The following is a 13,504-nucleotide window of genomic DNA, read 5'->3' on the forward strand; positions in this document are numbered from 1 at the left end:
CCTCAGCCAGGGTATCAAATTTGTAGAATTTGGCAAACGTGTTTGCCCCTGACCAAGTAGCTGCTCTGCAAAGTTGTAAAGCCGAGACCCCTCGGGCAGCCGCCCAAGATGAGCCCACTTTCCTTGTGGAATGGGCTTTTACAGATTTAGGCTGTGGCAGGCCTGCCACAGAATGTGCAAGCTGAATTGTACTACAAATCCAACGAGCAATAGTCTGCTTAGAAGCAGGAGCACCCAGCTTGTTGGGTGCATACAGGATAAACAGCGAGTCAGATTTTCTGACTCTAGCCGTCCTGGAAACATATATTTTCAGGGCCCTGACTACGTCCAACAACTTGGAGTCCTCCAAGTCCCTAGTAGCCGCAGGCACCACAATAGGTTGGTTCATGTGAAACGCTGAAACCACCTTAGGGAGAAATTGAGGACGAGTCCTCAATTCTGCCCTGTCTGAATGAAAAATTAGGTAAGGGCTTTTATATGACAAAGCCGCCATTTCTGAGACACGCCTGGCTGACGCCAGAGCTAACAGCATGACCACCTTCCATGTGAGATATTTTAATTCCACAGTGGTGAGTGGTTCAAACCAATGTGATTTTAGGAACCCTAAAACTACATTGAGATCCCAAGGTGCCACTGGTGGCACAAAAGGAGGTTGTATATGCAGTACCCCTTTGACAAACGTCTGAACTTCAGGCAATGAAGCCAGTTCTTTCTGGAAGAAGATCGACAGGGCCGAAATTTGAACCTTAATGGATCCTAATTTTAGGCCCATAGACAGTCCTGCTTGCAGGAAATGCAGGAAACGACCCAGTTGAAATTCCTCTGTGGGGGCCTTCTTAGCCTCACACCAGGAAACATATTTTCGCCAAATGCGGTGATAATGTTTCGCAGTTACATCCTTCCTGGCTTTGATCAGGGTAGGGATGACTTCATCTGGAATGCCTTTTTCCATCAGGATCCGGCGTTCAACCGCCATGCCGTCAAACGCAGCCGCGGTAAGTCTTGGAACAGACAAGGTCCCTGCTGGAGCAGGTCCTTTCTTAGAGGTAGAGGCCACGGGTCCTCCGTGAGCATCTCTTGCAGTTCCGGGTACCAAGTTCTTCTTGGCCAATCCGGAGCCACGAGTATAGTCTTTACTCCTCTCCTTCTTATGATTCTCAGTACTTTTGAAATGAGAGGCAGAGGAGGGAACACATACACCGACTGGTACACCCACGGTGTTACCAGAGCGTCCACCGCTATTGCCTGAGGGTCCCTTGACCTGGCGCAATATCTGTCCAGTTTTTTGTTGAGACGGGACGCCATCATGTCCACCTTTGGTTTTCCCAACGGTTTACAATCACTTGAAAGACTTCTGGGTGAAGTCCCCACTCCCCCGGGTGGAGGTCGTGTCTGCTGAGGAAGTCTGCTTCCCAGTTGTCCACTCCCGGAATGAACACTGCTGACAGTGCCACCACATGATTTTCCGCCCAGCGAAGAATCCTTGCAGCTTCTGCCATTGCCCTCCTGCTTCTTGTGCCGCCCTGTCTGTTGACGTGGGCGACTGCCGTGATGTTGTCCGATAGGATCAATACCGACTGACCCTGAAGCAGAGGCCTTGCTTGACTTAGGGCATTGTAAATGGCCCTTAGTTCCAGGATATTTATGTGAAGAGACGTTTCCACGCTTGACCACAAGCCCTGGAAATTTCTTCCCTGTGTGACTGCTCCCCAGCCTCTCAGGCTGGCATCGGTGGTCACCAGCATCCAATCCTGAATGCCGAATCTGCGGCCCTCTAGAAGATGAGCACTCTGTAACCACCACAGGAGAGACACCCTTGTCCTTGGAGATAGGGTTATCCGCTGATGCATCTGAAGATGCGATCCGGACCATTTGTCCAGCAGATCCCACTGAAAAGTTCTTGCATGGAATCTTCCGAATGGAATCGCTTCGTAAGAAGCCACCATTTTTCCCAGGACTCTCGTGCATTGATGCACTGACACTTGGCCTGGTTTCAGGAGTTTCCTGACTAGCTCGGATAACTCCCTGGCCTTCTCCTCCGGGAGAAACACCTTTTTCTGGACTGTGTCCAGAATCATCCCCAGGAACAGTAGACGTGTTGTTGGAATCAGCTGTGATTTTGGGATATTTAGGATCCACCCGTGCTGACGTAGCACTACCTGAGATAGTGCTACTCCGACCTCTAACTGTTCCCTGGACCTTGCCCTTATCAGGAGATCGTCCAAGTAAGGGATAATTAAGACGCCTTTTCTTCGAAGAAGAATCATCATTTCGGCCATTACCTTGGTAAAGACCCGTGGTGCCGTGGACAATCCAAACGGCAGCGTCTGAAACTGATAATGACAGTTTTGTACCACAAACCTGAGGTACCCTTGGTGAGAAGGGTAGATTGGGACATGGAGATAAGCATCTTTGATGTCCAGAGACACCATATAGTCCCCTTCTTCCAGGTTCGCTATCACTGCTCTGAGTGACTCCATCTTGAATTTGAACCTTTTTATGTAAGTGTTCAAGGATTTTAGATTTAAAATTGGTCTCACCGAGCCGTCCGGCTTCGGTACCACAAACAGCGTGGAATAATACCCCTTTCCCTGTTGTAGGAGGGGTACCTTGATTATCACCTGCTGGGAATACAGCTTGTGAATAGCTTCCACTACCGCCTCCCTGTCGGAGGGAGACGTTGGTAGAGCAGACTTCAGGAACCGGCGAGGGGGAGACGTCTCAAATTCCAATTTGTACCCCTGTGATACTACCTGCAGGATCCCGGGGTCCACTTGCGAGTGAGCCCACTGCGCGCTGAAATTCTTGAGACGGCCCCCCACCGTGCCTGAGTCCGCTTGTACGGCCCCAGCGTCAAGCTGAAGACTTGGCAGAAGCGGGGGAGGGCTTCTGCTCCTGGGAAGAGGCTGCCTGGTGCAGTCTTTTTCCCCTTCCTCTGTCCCGGGGCAGAAATGAGTGGCCTTTTGCCCGCTTGCCCTTATGGGAACGAAAGGACTGAGTTTGAAAAGACGGTGTCTTTTTCTGCTGAGAGGTGACCTGGGGTAAAAAGGTGGATTTTCCAGCCGTTGCTGTGGCCACCAGGTCCGATAGACCGACCCCAAATAACTCCTCCCCTTTATACGGCAATACTTCCATATGTCGTTTGGAATCCGCATCACCTGACCACTGTCGCGTCCATAAAGCTCTTCTGGCAGAAATGGACATCGCACTCACTCTAGATGCCAGGGTGCAAATATCCCTCTGTGCATCTCGCATATATAGTAATGCATCCTTTAAATGCTCTATAGTTAATAATATACTGTCCCTATCCAGGGTATCAATATTTTCAGTCAGGGAATCCGACCAAGCCACTCCAGCACTGCACATCCAGGCGGAGGCGATTGCTGGTCGCAGTATAACACCAGTATGTGTGTATATACCTTTTAGGATATTTTCCAGCCTTCTATCAGCTGGTTCCTTAAGTGCGGCCGTATCGGGAGACGGTAACGCCACTTGTTTTGATAAGCGTGTGAGCGCCTTATCTACCCTAGGGGGTGTTTCCCAACGCGCCCTAACCTCTGGCGGGAAAGGGTATAGTGCCAATAATTTATTAGAAATCAGCAGTTTTTTATCGGGGGAAAACCACGCTTTATCACACACCTCATTTAATTCATCTGATTCAGGAAAAACTACTGGTAGTTTTTTCACACCCCACATAATACCCTTTTTTGTGGTACTTGTAGTGTCAGAAATATTCAATGCCTCCTTCATTGCCGTGATCATGTAACGTGTGGCCCTACTGGACATTACGTTTGTCTCCTCACCGTCGACACTGGATTCAGTATCCGTGTCTGGGTCTGTGTCGACCATCTGAGGTAACGGGCGTTTTAGCGCCCCCGACGGTGTCTGAGACGCCTAAACAGGCACTAATTGATTTGCCGGCTGTCTCATGTCGTCAACAGTTTTTTGCAAAGTGCTGACACTGTCACGTAATTCTTTAAATACGACCATCCAGTCAGGTGTCGACTCCCTAGGGGGTGACATCACTAACACAGGCAATTGCTCTGCTTCCACATCATTTTCCTCCTCATACATGTCGACACAATCGTACCGACACCCAGCACACACACAGGGAATGCTCTGAAAGAGGACAGGACCCCACGAGCCCTTTGGGGAGACAGAGGGAGAGTTTGCCAGCACACACCAGAGCGCTATATATATACAGGGATAACCTTATGTAAGTGTTACTCCCTTTATAGCTGCTGTTTTATATTAGCTGCCAATAGTGCCCCCCCTCTCTTGTTTTACCCTGATTCTGTAGCAGGACTGCAGCGGAGAGTCTGGGAGCCTTCCTTCCAGCGGAACTGTGAGGGAAAATGGCGCTTGTGTGCTGAGGAGATAGGCTCCGCCCCCTTCACGGCGGCCTTTTCTCCCGCTTTTTTTAGGAAAACTGGCAGGGGTGAAATGCATCCATATAGCCCAGGAGCTATATGTGATGTATTTCTTTAGCCATATAAGGTTTAAACATGTTTTATTGCGTCTCAGGGCGCTCCCCCCCAGCGCCCTGCACCCTCAGTGACCGGAGTGTGAAGTGTGCTGAGAGCAATGGCGCACAGCTGCAGTGCTGTCCGCTACCTTATCTGAAGACAGGAACGTCTTCTGCCGCCGATTTCTCCGGACCTTTTCGCTCTTCTGGCTCTGTAAGGGGGCCGGCGGCGCGGCTCCGGGACCCATCCAGGCTGAACCTGTGATCGTCCCTCTGGAGCTAATGTCCAGTAGCCAAGAAGCCCAATCCACTCTGCACGCAGGTGAGTTCGCTTCTTCTCCCCTTAGTCCCACGATGCAGTGAGCCTGTTGCCAGCAGGACTCACTGAAAATAAAAAACCTATTTAAACTTTTACTTCTAAGCAGCTCAGGAGAGCCACCTAGCATGCACCCTTCTCGTTCGGGCACAAAAATCTAACTGAGGCTTGGAGGAGGGTCATAGGGGGAGGAGCCAGTGCACACCAGCTAGTCTAAAGCTTTTACTTTTTGTGCCCAGTCTCCTGCGGAGCCGCTATTCCCCATGGTCCTTACGGAAGTCACAGCATCCACTAGGACGTCAGAGAAATAGGGGGTACAAACACCAAAATAAGGACTGCTATGGGTGAGGAGTGATGGTGCTGGGAAAGAGGTGCAAGGTCAGAGGCGGAACCAGCGGTGGTGCTAAGGGGCACCAGCCAAAATCTTGCCTAGGGCATCATATTGGTTAGGGCCGGCTCTGGCAATTGTGTCTAAAATGATGTGCTAATGCCTTGCACTATGCAGTCAGTGACACAGTCCCTGTGCTAACTCCTCGCTCCAGGGAGTTCACGGTCATAGTCAGTTGCAAAAGCAGGATTTCTAGAGGGAGGGTTCGCAGTGGCGTTAGTGCCGGAGGCAACAGAGTCGGTTGCCGCCGGGCACCAGCAGTGAAGGGGACACCTTCTCCATTGCCTGTGGTGCACTTCCATCACTGTGCACCAGCAACTTCCACTGTATGAGCAAAGGGGATGTGGGGTTTGCTGGCGCCCGTCCTGACCGACACCCCAGCTCCCGAGTCCTGCGCCCAGACTCTGCGTGCTGACGGGCTCTCTCCTGCTAACTTCCATGCTGCCCGGCTCTCGCCCCATGACACCGGCTCCCTCCCGCAGACAACCCGGCTCCCGCCCCGACACCGCGGCTGGCTGGCTCCCACCCACTGACACTCCGGCTCCCTCCCGCAGACACAGAGGCTCCCGCTGACACCGTGGTTGCCCGGCTCCCTCCCGCAGACACATAGGCTTCCGCTGACACTGTGACTGTCCGGCTACCTTCTGTGGAACCAACTAACTCCCCTTCCTTCCCCTCCACTGTCCAGGAGCTGCTGAAATGTGGGGTGAAAGTGGTGAGAAGAAGGGACTGACGACTGGTGGATCGGGACAATGGCTGTGTGTTTGTAAATGTATATGTGTGTGTGCATATGTATGTGTGTGTGCATTTGTACAGTACATATGTGGCTGTGTGTGTATATGTATATATGTGATTGGGGTGTATGTGTGTGTGTGTCTGTATTTATATGTGTGTGTGTATGGCTGTGTGTATATATGGATGCTGTATGTGTATTTGTATATGTGTGTGTGTATATGTGTGTGTGTGTGTGTGTGTGTGTATGTGGCTGTGTTGGGGGGCACCATCATCTATTTAGCCTCTGGGCGTCTACTATAAACTTACACCCCTGAGGGTTTCCAAAGGCAAACTGCAAATATCCCACTCTGTGGAATATGGAATACAGTATAGTTGATCTCTCTGGTCCAGTGCACTGAATGAGGGCTGAGAACCACATACACAGCAAACTTGGTAGAAGAAGCTGCTACCACTGGGCATGTGCAGCAGCTCTGCTGTGTCCCTTACACTGCATGATATGGTGGCAGCTCTAGTAATCGTATTATATAACATGGCTATTGTGGTCATAATTTGCCACTTGCCAAGACGAGAGGGGTTTCCAGGCAACCTGAACCCCCTTATCTCCCCGCATTTTCCTATGTTCATAGGTATGATGCCACTTTCTGTTTCAAGAATGTCAGTAAATGCATGCACAGTCTGGCTCTGGTTATCAGTGACTAAGGGCTCTGTACCAGTCTCTGGCTACAGGCAGTTCTGTAACTGCACTTATGATTCCCAATCAAATCTAAACCAATTAAAGCACACACACTTTATTAAATAACAGACAGTTTAATTCATGTACAGTATATGGCTCGATTTTTATTAAATTGTGGTAAGATTTGTTAATATTAAATGTAATATAAATATTTTTAGAAATACCTTTTCAAAAGCAATTCTGTATTCATTGCAAATTAAAAATAATGATGTATTCTGTGTGCTGTAGGTGTTAAAATCTCAGATTAACCAGTTTTCATACATAATCAAATGAAAGAGTTTCAATTCCAAATTATGTTTTATAATTTGTACACGTGCGCAGGAGCCACCATGGATATTTTGGGATCGATGATACAAATTTTAAAAGTACTCTAGTTTTACTTTTCTTAAGGTCCATACACACGGAGCGATATAGCTGAGCGATTTTGCCTATATAGTCAAAATTGCCCAGAAAGTTAGTGCATATCGCTCTGTGTGTATACAGCGAGCAATAGCGATGCGCGTCCCCGCCAGGTCGCTATCGCTGGGAAAAATAGACTGTGCAGGCAAGTCAATTTTGACTAGGTCGCTGCATAAGTTAGTTAAAATCGCTAATGTGTTTTCTCCCCAGCGATTTTTCCCAGCGATAGCGATCTTTAGCCACTCCCCGCCGCCCGTTTTGGTACCTCAGTGCGCGGAAAGTGAGTGCCTGCAGTGTTGTGTCCGGTCTGGGGTGGGGGGGAGAGGCTGCAGTGTCGTGTCCGGGGTGGGGGAGGATGCAGTGTTGTGTCCGGTCGGGGGGGGGGGGGGGGGGGAGAGGCTGCAGTATCGTGTCCGGGGTGGCGGAGGGGGATGCCGGAGTAATGCCCGCACTGTAGTGTCTGCGGTCCGGGGCGACGGAGGGGGAGTAATTGCCACTCTGAAGTGTCCGGCCGGGGGGGAAGAGAGGACGGGCCGGCGCGGCGCACATAGGGTCACAGTGCGCCGGAGCTCAGGGTAGCAGCTCCTCTGGCTGACGTCCTGTGAGGGGGGAGGCGAGTCGATGATGGTGCTATGCTGCCTGTGGGGGGGCGGTGCTGCTTGCTGTTATTCCGCCAGAAGGTGATGTTCTGTCTACCAATGGGGGAAGGGGGAGAGAAGGTGCTGTTCTGTCTGTCAGTGGGGGGGGGGGGGGGGGGGCGTTCTGTCTGTCAATGGGGGAAGGGGGAGAGAATGTGCTGTTCTGTCTATGGGGGTGATGGTACTGTCATGTCTGTCTATTAGAGGGGGTTGCCGGCGCTGTCTGTGTGTGGAGGGAGGGTGGGGGAGCTGGCGCTATCCGTGTGTGGAGGAAGGGCGGGGGTGCCGGCGCTGTCTGCGTATGGAGGGAGGGGGTGCCGGCGCTGTCTGTGTGTGGAGGGAGGGCGGGGGTGCCGGCGCTGTCTGTGTGTGGAGGGAGGGTGCCGGCGCTGTCTGTGTGTGGAGGGAGGGCGGGGTTGCCGGCGCTGTCTGTGTGTGGAGGGAGGGTGAAGGATGCGCTGTCTGTGTGTGAAGGGAGGGTGAAGGTACATGCGCTGTCTGGGGGCTAGATGCCTCATCCCTTGGAAAGTGATAAAATGGAGAGTGAAAAAGTACCAGCCATATCACAGGCTGTGTTTGAAAAATGGCAGTTAGGAGCTGATTGGCTGGCACTTTTTCACTTTCCATTTTATCACTTTCCAAGCGATGATGCATCTAGCCCTGGGTGTGGAGGTGCATGCACTGTCTTGTGCGGAGGGAAAGGGGGCTGACCAGGGTGCCTGCGCTGTGTATGGAGGATGTAATATTAAACACTATGTGCGCCGCCTGGCTACAGGGACACACTCGGCGCCATCCCATTGTGCAGCCACCCCCCCACCCCCAGACCTGACACTACTGGGTCGAAGTGGGCTGAACTCAATCGGATATGTATTTATTTATTTTTTACAGGTACCCCTATTGGATTCTACTGGACAAGGGGACGTGATTGGCTGCGTGGGATGTAGGTAAGTATGTGTGAGTGTGTAAGTGTGTTTACATTTTTACTTTCACGGTGTGTGAGTTGTGTTTTTATTTGGGTATTTCTTTTGTTGTGGAGCTACAGGTACCAGCGGACCCGTTATTTCCCTGCATGCTGGGACTTGTGGTTCTCCAAGTACCAGCATGCGGGGATGCTTGCTGGGACTTGTAGTGCCACAGCAAAAGACAATATTCTTTTTATGTAATTTTGAGAGGCTATCAGCCTCCCATCCACCGCCCACGGATGGGGCGGGGACAGCCTCGGGTTTCACCCCTGGCCCTTGGGTGGCTGGAGGGGGGGACCCCTTGATTTAAGGGGTCCTCACTCCTCCAGTGTACCCCGGCCAGGGGTGACTAGTTGGGGGGGGGGGGGGTAATGGCACGGCCGCAGGGACAAATATAAAAGTGTCCCCCCGGCTGTGGCATTATCTCCTTGGCTAGTGGAACCCGGTGCTGGTTTTAAAAATACGGGGGAGCCCTATGTCTTTTGTCCCCCGTTTTTTTAAAACCAGGACCGGACGCAGAGCCCGGTGTTGGTTGTCTAAATATGGGGGAACCCTACGCATTTTTTCCTCTGTATTTTAACAACCATGACCGGCTCAAAGAGCCCGAAGCTGGTTATACATAGGAGGGGGGGACCCCACGCAATTTAAAAAAAAAAACTTTTAGCTATTTAAATACCAGCCACCCTGTAAAATCGTCCTATATATGAGACTCCCCCACTCATCCCCTTATTTAAATGAGATAGTCAAAATCTCCCATAGCCAAAATCTCCCATAGCCAAAATCTCTTGCATAGTTAGACAAAATTGCTGGAAGAGTTAGTCAAACTCTCCGACTGCCAGTTCAAGGGAAATCTCTCAGTCAAAATCTCTAATAGCCAAAATCTCCCCGTGTGTATGCACCTTTAGACATGTATACCCATATTTGTTTACTGTTCTGGAAAGTCTAGGAGACCCCTGCATTTCGGGGAGATTTTAATGACTGCTTTCATGTATTTTGCATGATAATTATTATTATTATTATTATTACTACCAGTTATATACATAGCGCACACATATTCCGTACGGGAATTTACAATCTATATTCCCTTGCACATTTATACGCGCACCCATTCATACTAGGGTTAATTTTGTCAAGCCAAATTACCTACCGATATATTTTTGGATTGTGGGAGGAAACTGGAGTACCTGGATGAAACCCACGCAAGCACGGGGAGAATATACAAACTCCACACAGTTAGGGCAATGGTGGGAATCTAACCCATGACCTTAGTGCTGTGAGGCAGTAATGCTACCCATTACACCATCCGTACTGCTCATTATGGCACAGGAGGTGCGCCCCTGAAGATTGAATCATTATAGCATGCACCATACACTTACCACACAGATCTCACAAGGGGAAGCAGTCTGGATCCCAGCTCTCGGGATCCTGGCAGTCAGAATACCGACACCAGAATCCCGACCCTATTCTGAATGCCGACACTGGCATCTAGAATTGGTGCACCATCCCGGCGCCAAAATGCCGAACGAAGACACACTACTGCGCTGGAGAGGTAAGCCGCAGGGGTGGGGAGATGGGGGGGGGGGGGGGGGGGGTTTAGGCTACGTTCTAGGGGGTTAGGGATAGGCAGCGTCCCAGGGTTAAGCTGTGGGCAGAGGCGTCACTTACTTGTAAAGCACCTGGTGCGAGCACTAGCGAAAAGAAGGCGTGGCTTTGTGGCAGGGACGTGGCTTCGGAATGGGTGTGTGGCTTTCTGCACATTGTGGGTCCTGGGGATGTGGGCTTGCCCCGGAGACTGGTGCATCTGCAGTGCTGGCTTCTGAGTTGTGACAGGAGCCGGATTACAGCACGTTATGTTATAGTGCTGCACCCGGCTCCTGCCACTGAACAAGAGCCTGCACTTTGGTGTCACCCCTTGGGGAGAAACACCTGGGTGCGGGCCGCACCCACCTTGAGACGCCACTGGCAGTGGGCAGAGGGGTTTAGGGTTAGGCACCCCCCCTTGGAGGGTTATGGTTAGGCAGCGGGGGGGGGGGGGGGGGATGTGAGTGAGGGTTAGGTTTAGGCACTGGGGACTGGGTGGGCAGTTAGATTTAAGCACTTCCGGGGGTGGTTAGGGTTAGGTACCAAGGGGGGAGGTTAGGGTTAGGCTGCGGGTAGGGAAAGTTAGGGTTAGGGGGGTGGGGAGAACACCCTTCACTCATCACTGTTGGCTGTTTCACTTAAGGCGTCTGTATTTCGAACACTGGGATCCTGTGCACCGGGATTTAATACTGATCCCCTTGGCAAGTATGTATATTCCATGGCCCTGTTTCATTTAAAAATGTTCTGCTGACATGCAGAGATTTTTATGCATACACTCTTTTATTAGCTTGTAAAACAAACTACAGTATATAATGTATAATGTCTTAAATGCTTTGTAGTGTTAGACACTGCATTTTTTAAGTACTTTTATCAGTACACATTACACTTACATATATTTCATTTTATTATAGTACATTTTAATATTGAATAAGGGGCTATAAGCATGGAAACTAATGTAATATGCAATAAGATATATTTATTTATCTGACTCTGGCCTAATGACTCTAAACATAATGTGATTAAACCCCTGAGCACAAGTCTTATTACAGGCTCTGACCATGGGTATCAAGATAAAGCGTGGGTTGTACTAAACATCGCTACCGCGATGCGATACATCACGCTACTTACCACGTCTATACTAATTGCATATGTATTTACATATGCAATTAGTATTGCAAAGGACAGCTCTCCCAATTAAAGCTGCCCTTTATGATGTCGGGCATGCGCAGATAAGCGGTGGCCACGGGGGGGTGCTGAGAGGGATTAGATTGATCTGTCTCAGGAGAAAATGCAGAAAGAAGCCCAAAAGCTTCAACAGAGTAATACCAGCTAAAGCTGGTGTTACCCACAGTATCCAAGACCCAGAATGCATCTCATTCCAGTTCTTAGTACATATGTCAAATGAGGCCAAAATACAAAAATTTAAGTTAAGAGAAAACAACAAAGAAAAGATCAATCAGATGGTGTACAAAACAAATTATATACTAATGCAGATATATAAAACACACAGAAAAACCTGGGGAGTTCAATACTTCACTATCTACGAACCCAGTGATTGAATATCAGGTTGAGTGTGCATTACTTGCTAAATTACAAAGGGGGTCATTCCGAGTTGATCGTAGCTGTGCTAGATTTAGCACAGCTATGATCGTAAACTCAGACATGCGGGGGGACGCCCAGCACAGGGCTAGCCCGCTCCGCATGTCTGTGTCGGCCCCCCCCCCTGCACAAATACAAAAGCATCGCATGCCTTTGTATTTGAGGAGTAACTCCCGGCCAGCGCAGCTCCTGCGGCTGGCCGAGAGTTGCTCGTCGCTCCCGCTGGCCGCAGCGCCCCCCCCCCTTAACGCCGCCGTTCAGCCCCCTCCCGCCTAGCGACCGCCTCTGTCTCAGAGGCGATCGCTAGGTAACGAAAGCTGCCATGCGCCGGCGCACTGCAGCGCCGTTCCAACCTGATCGCTGCGCTGCGACAAACTGCAGCGAGCGATCGGGTCGGAATGACCCCCAAAATCTCCTGGTGTAGATGCAGGATGCAGCAGCTGAGAGATCACACAAGTTTGTTGCAACTGGCCTTCACTGGTTTTATTGTGCAGAAAAATAGAGATAAACGGCAAAATAAACACCTTGCGGTCCGGCGCTAACTACAGTTGTGTCCTCTTACATCCTTGCTGCAGTCACGCTAAACAGCCCTCTAAGTCGCACCATGCCGAGACGGGACTCGGTTGCACAGAGCGTTTTTTCTACGCGAAAATGCATCTTAGACGCAAAGTAATGTAATAAGAAGCGCGGGGACAGCTTCTGCTGATTAAAATTATATGATGCATGCCTATATTCTGTGTGTAATTGCGGCTCTTTCTGCATCCGATATGCCACGTTACAGTGTTTTCATGGAAATTTTGAAAGAAAATACAGTCGCAGTCCACAGCATGCTGCATATCATTTTAATCAGCAGAAGTTGCTTGTGCTTCATATTACATTATTTGCATCTAAGACGCATTTTCAGTTGGAAAAAGACACTCGGCGCTACAGAGTCACACGGCACCCGCCTTACTGTATGTGTAACGTGACTTGTAGCGCATGGAACAAAGATGTAAGAGGACACATCTGTATACAAAGGATAATCCTACCTCACTAAAAAAGACAATTCAATAAGTTTTTACCAGGCATAGCCCACTGGATTTCAAGAACAGGTTTCTCTCACAGAGACTCCATAGTCTCTCCTTTTCCCCAAGCAGTTGGAAAGAGCAATGATCAAGCTGACAGCTTTTTTAACACACATACTGTATACAGCTGAAAGCCCTAATTAACCTTCTGTGAGGCTAAAAGCCCAGAGACCTGAACTGGGCCTAAATGGATGGAGAACCCGCTCTCTCTTCTCAGCCCTAATCTCTCAGCAGCACCAACACATTATTCCTGGGCTTTAAAACACATAGGTAAAAAACCTGGGGCAAATATAACTGCCTTCCACAACTATTCCAGTGGTCTTGTCAATATATATATATATATATATATATATATATATATATAATATTTAGATTTCAGACCTTGACATAGATTATTGCTAACATACTGTATCAATATAACGATGGTTGAGATCAAGAGTGTTCCACCATTCAGAGATTGACATAGGGACACACGTCTGATGCAAGTGTTCAATGTTTCTAGTCTGAGCCACATAGCGCATGCATCCCAATTGTTACAGCCTGTAGTTGCAATGCATTCCTGGTAGGTAACAAAGGGGTGGCTGGCAAGACAAGGACACATCAACACCAGCAGCTGTGTTGTTA

At 49.7% G+C, this 13,504-nt stretch overlaps 1 protein-coding gene across 4 annotated transcripts in view; it reads right to left on the reverse strand.

Annotated features, from left to right (window-relative positions):
* The window catches only part of TNRC18 (trinucleotide repeat containing 18), a 1,076,633-nt gene that overhangs the window by 348,389 nt on the left and 714,740 nt on the right, over window positions 1–13,504 (reverse strand). The gene's annotated exons all lie outside the window — the stretch shown is intronic.

This window comes from Pseudophryne corroboree, chromosome 7 (assembly GCF_028390025.1).
Source record: "Pseudophryne corroboree isolate aPseCor3 chromosome 7, aPseCor3.hap2, whole genome shotgun sequence".
In the NCBI taxonomy this organism is placed as follows: Eukaryota; Metazoa; Chordata; class Amphibia; order Anura; family Myobatrachidae; genus Pseudophryne; species Pseudophryne corroboree.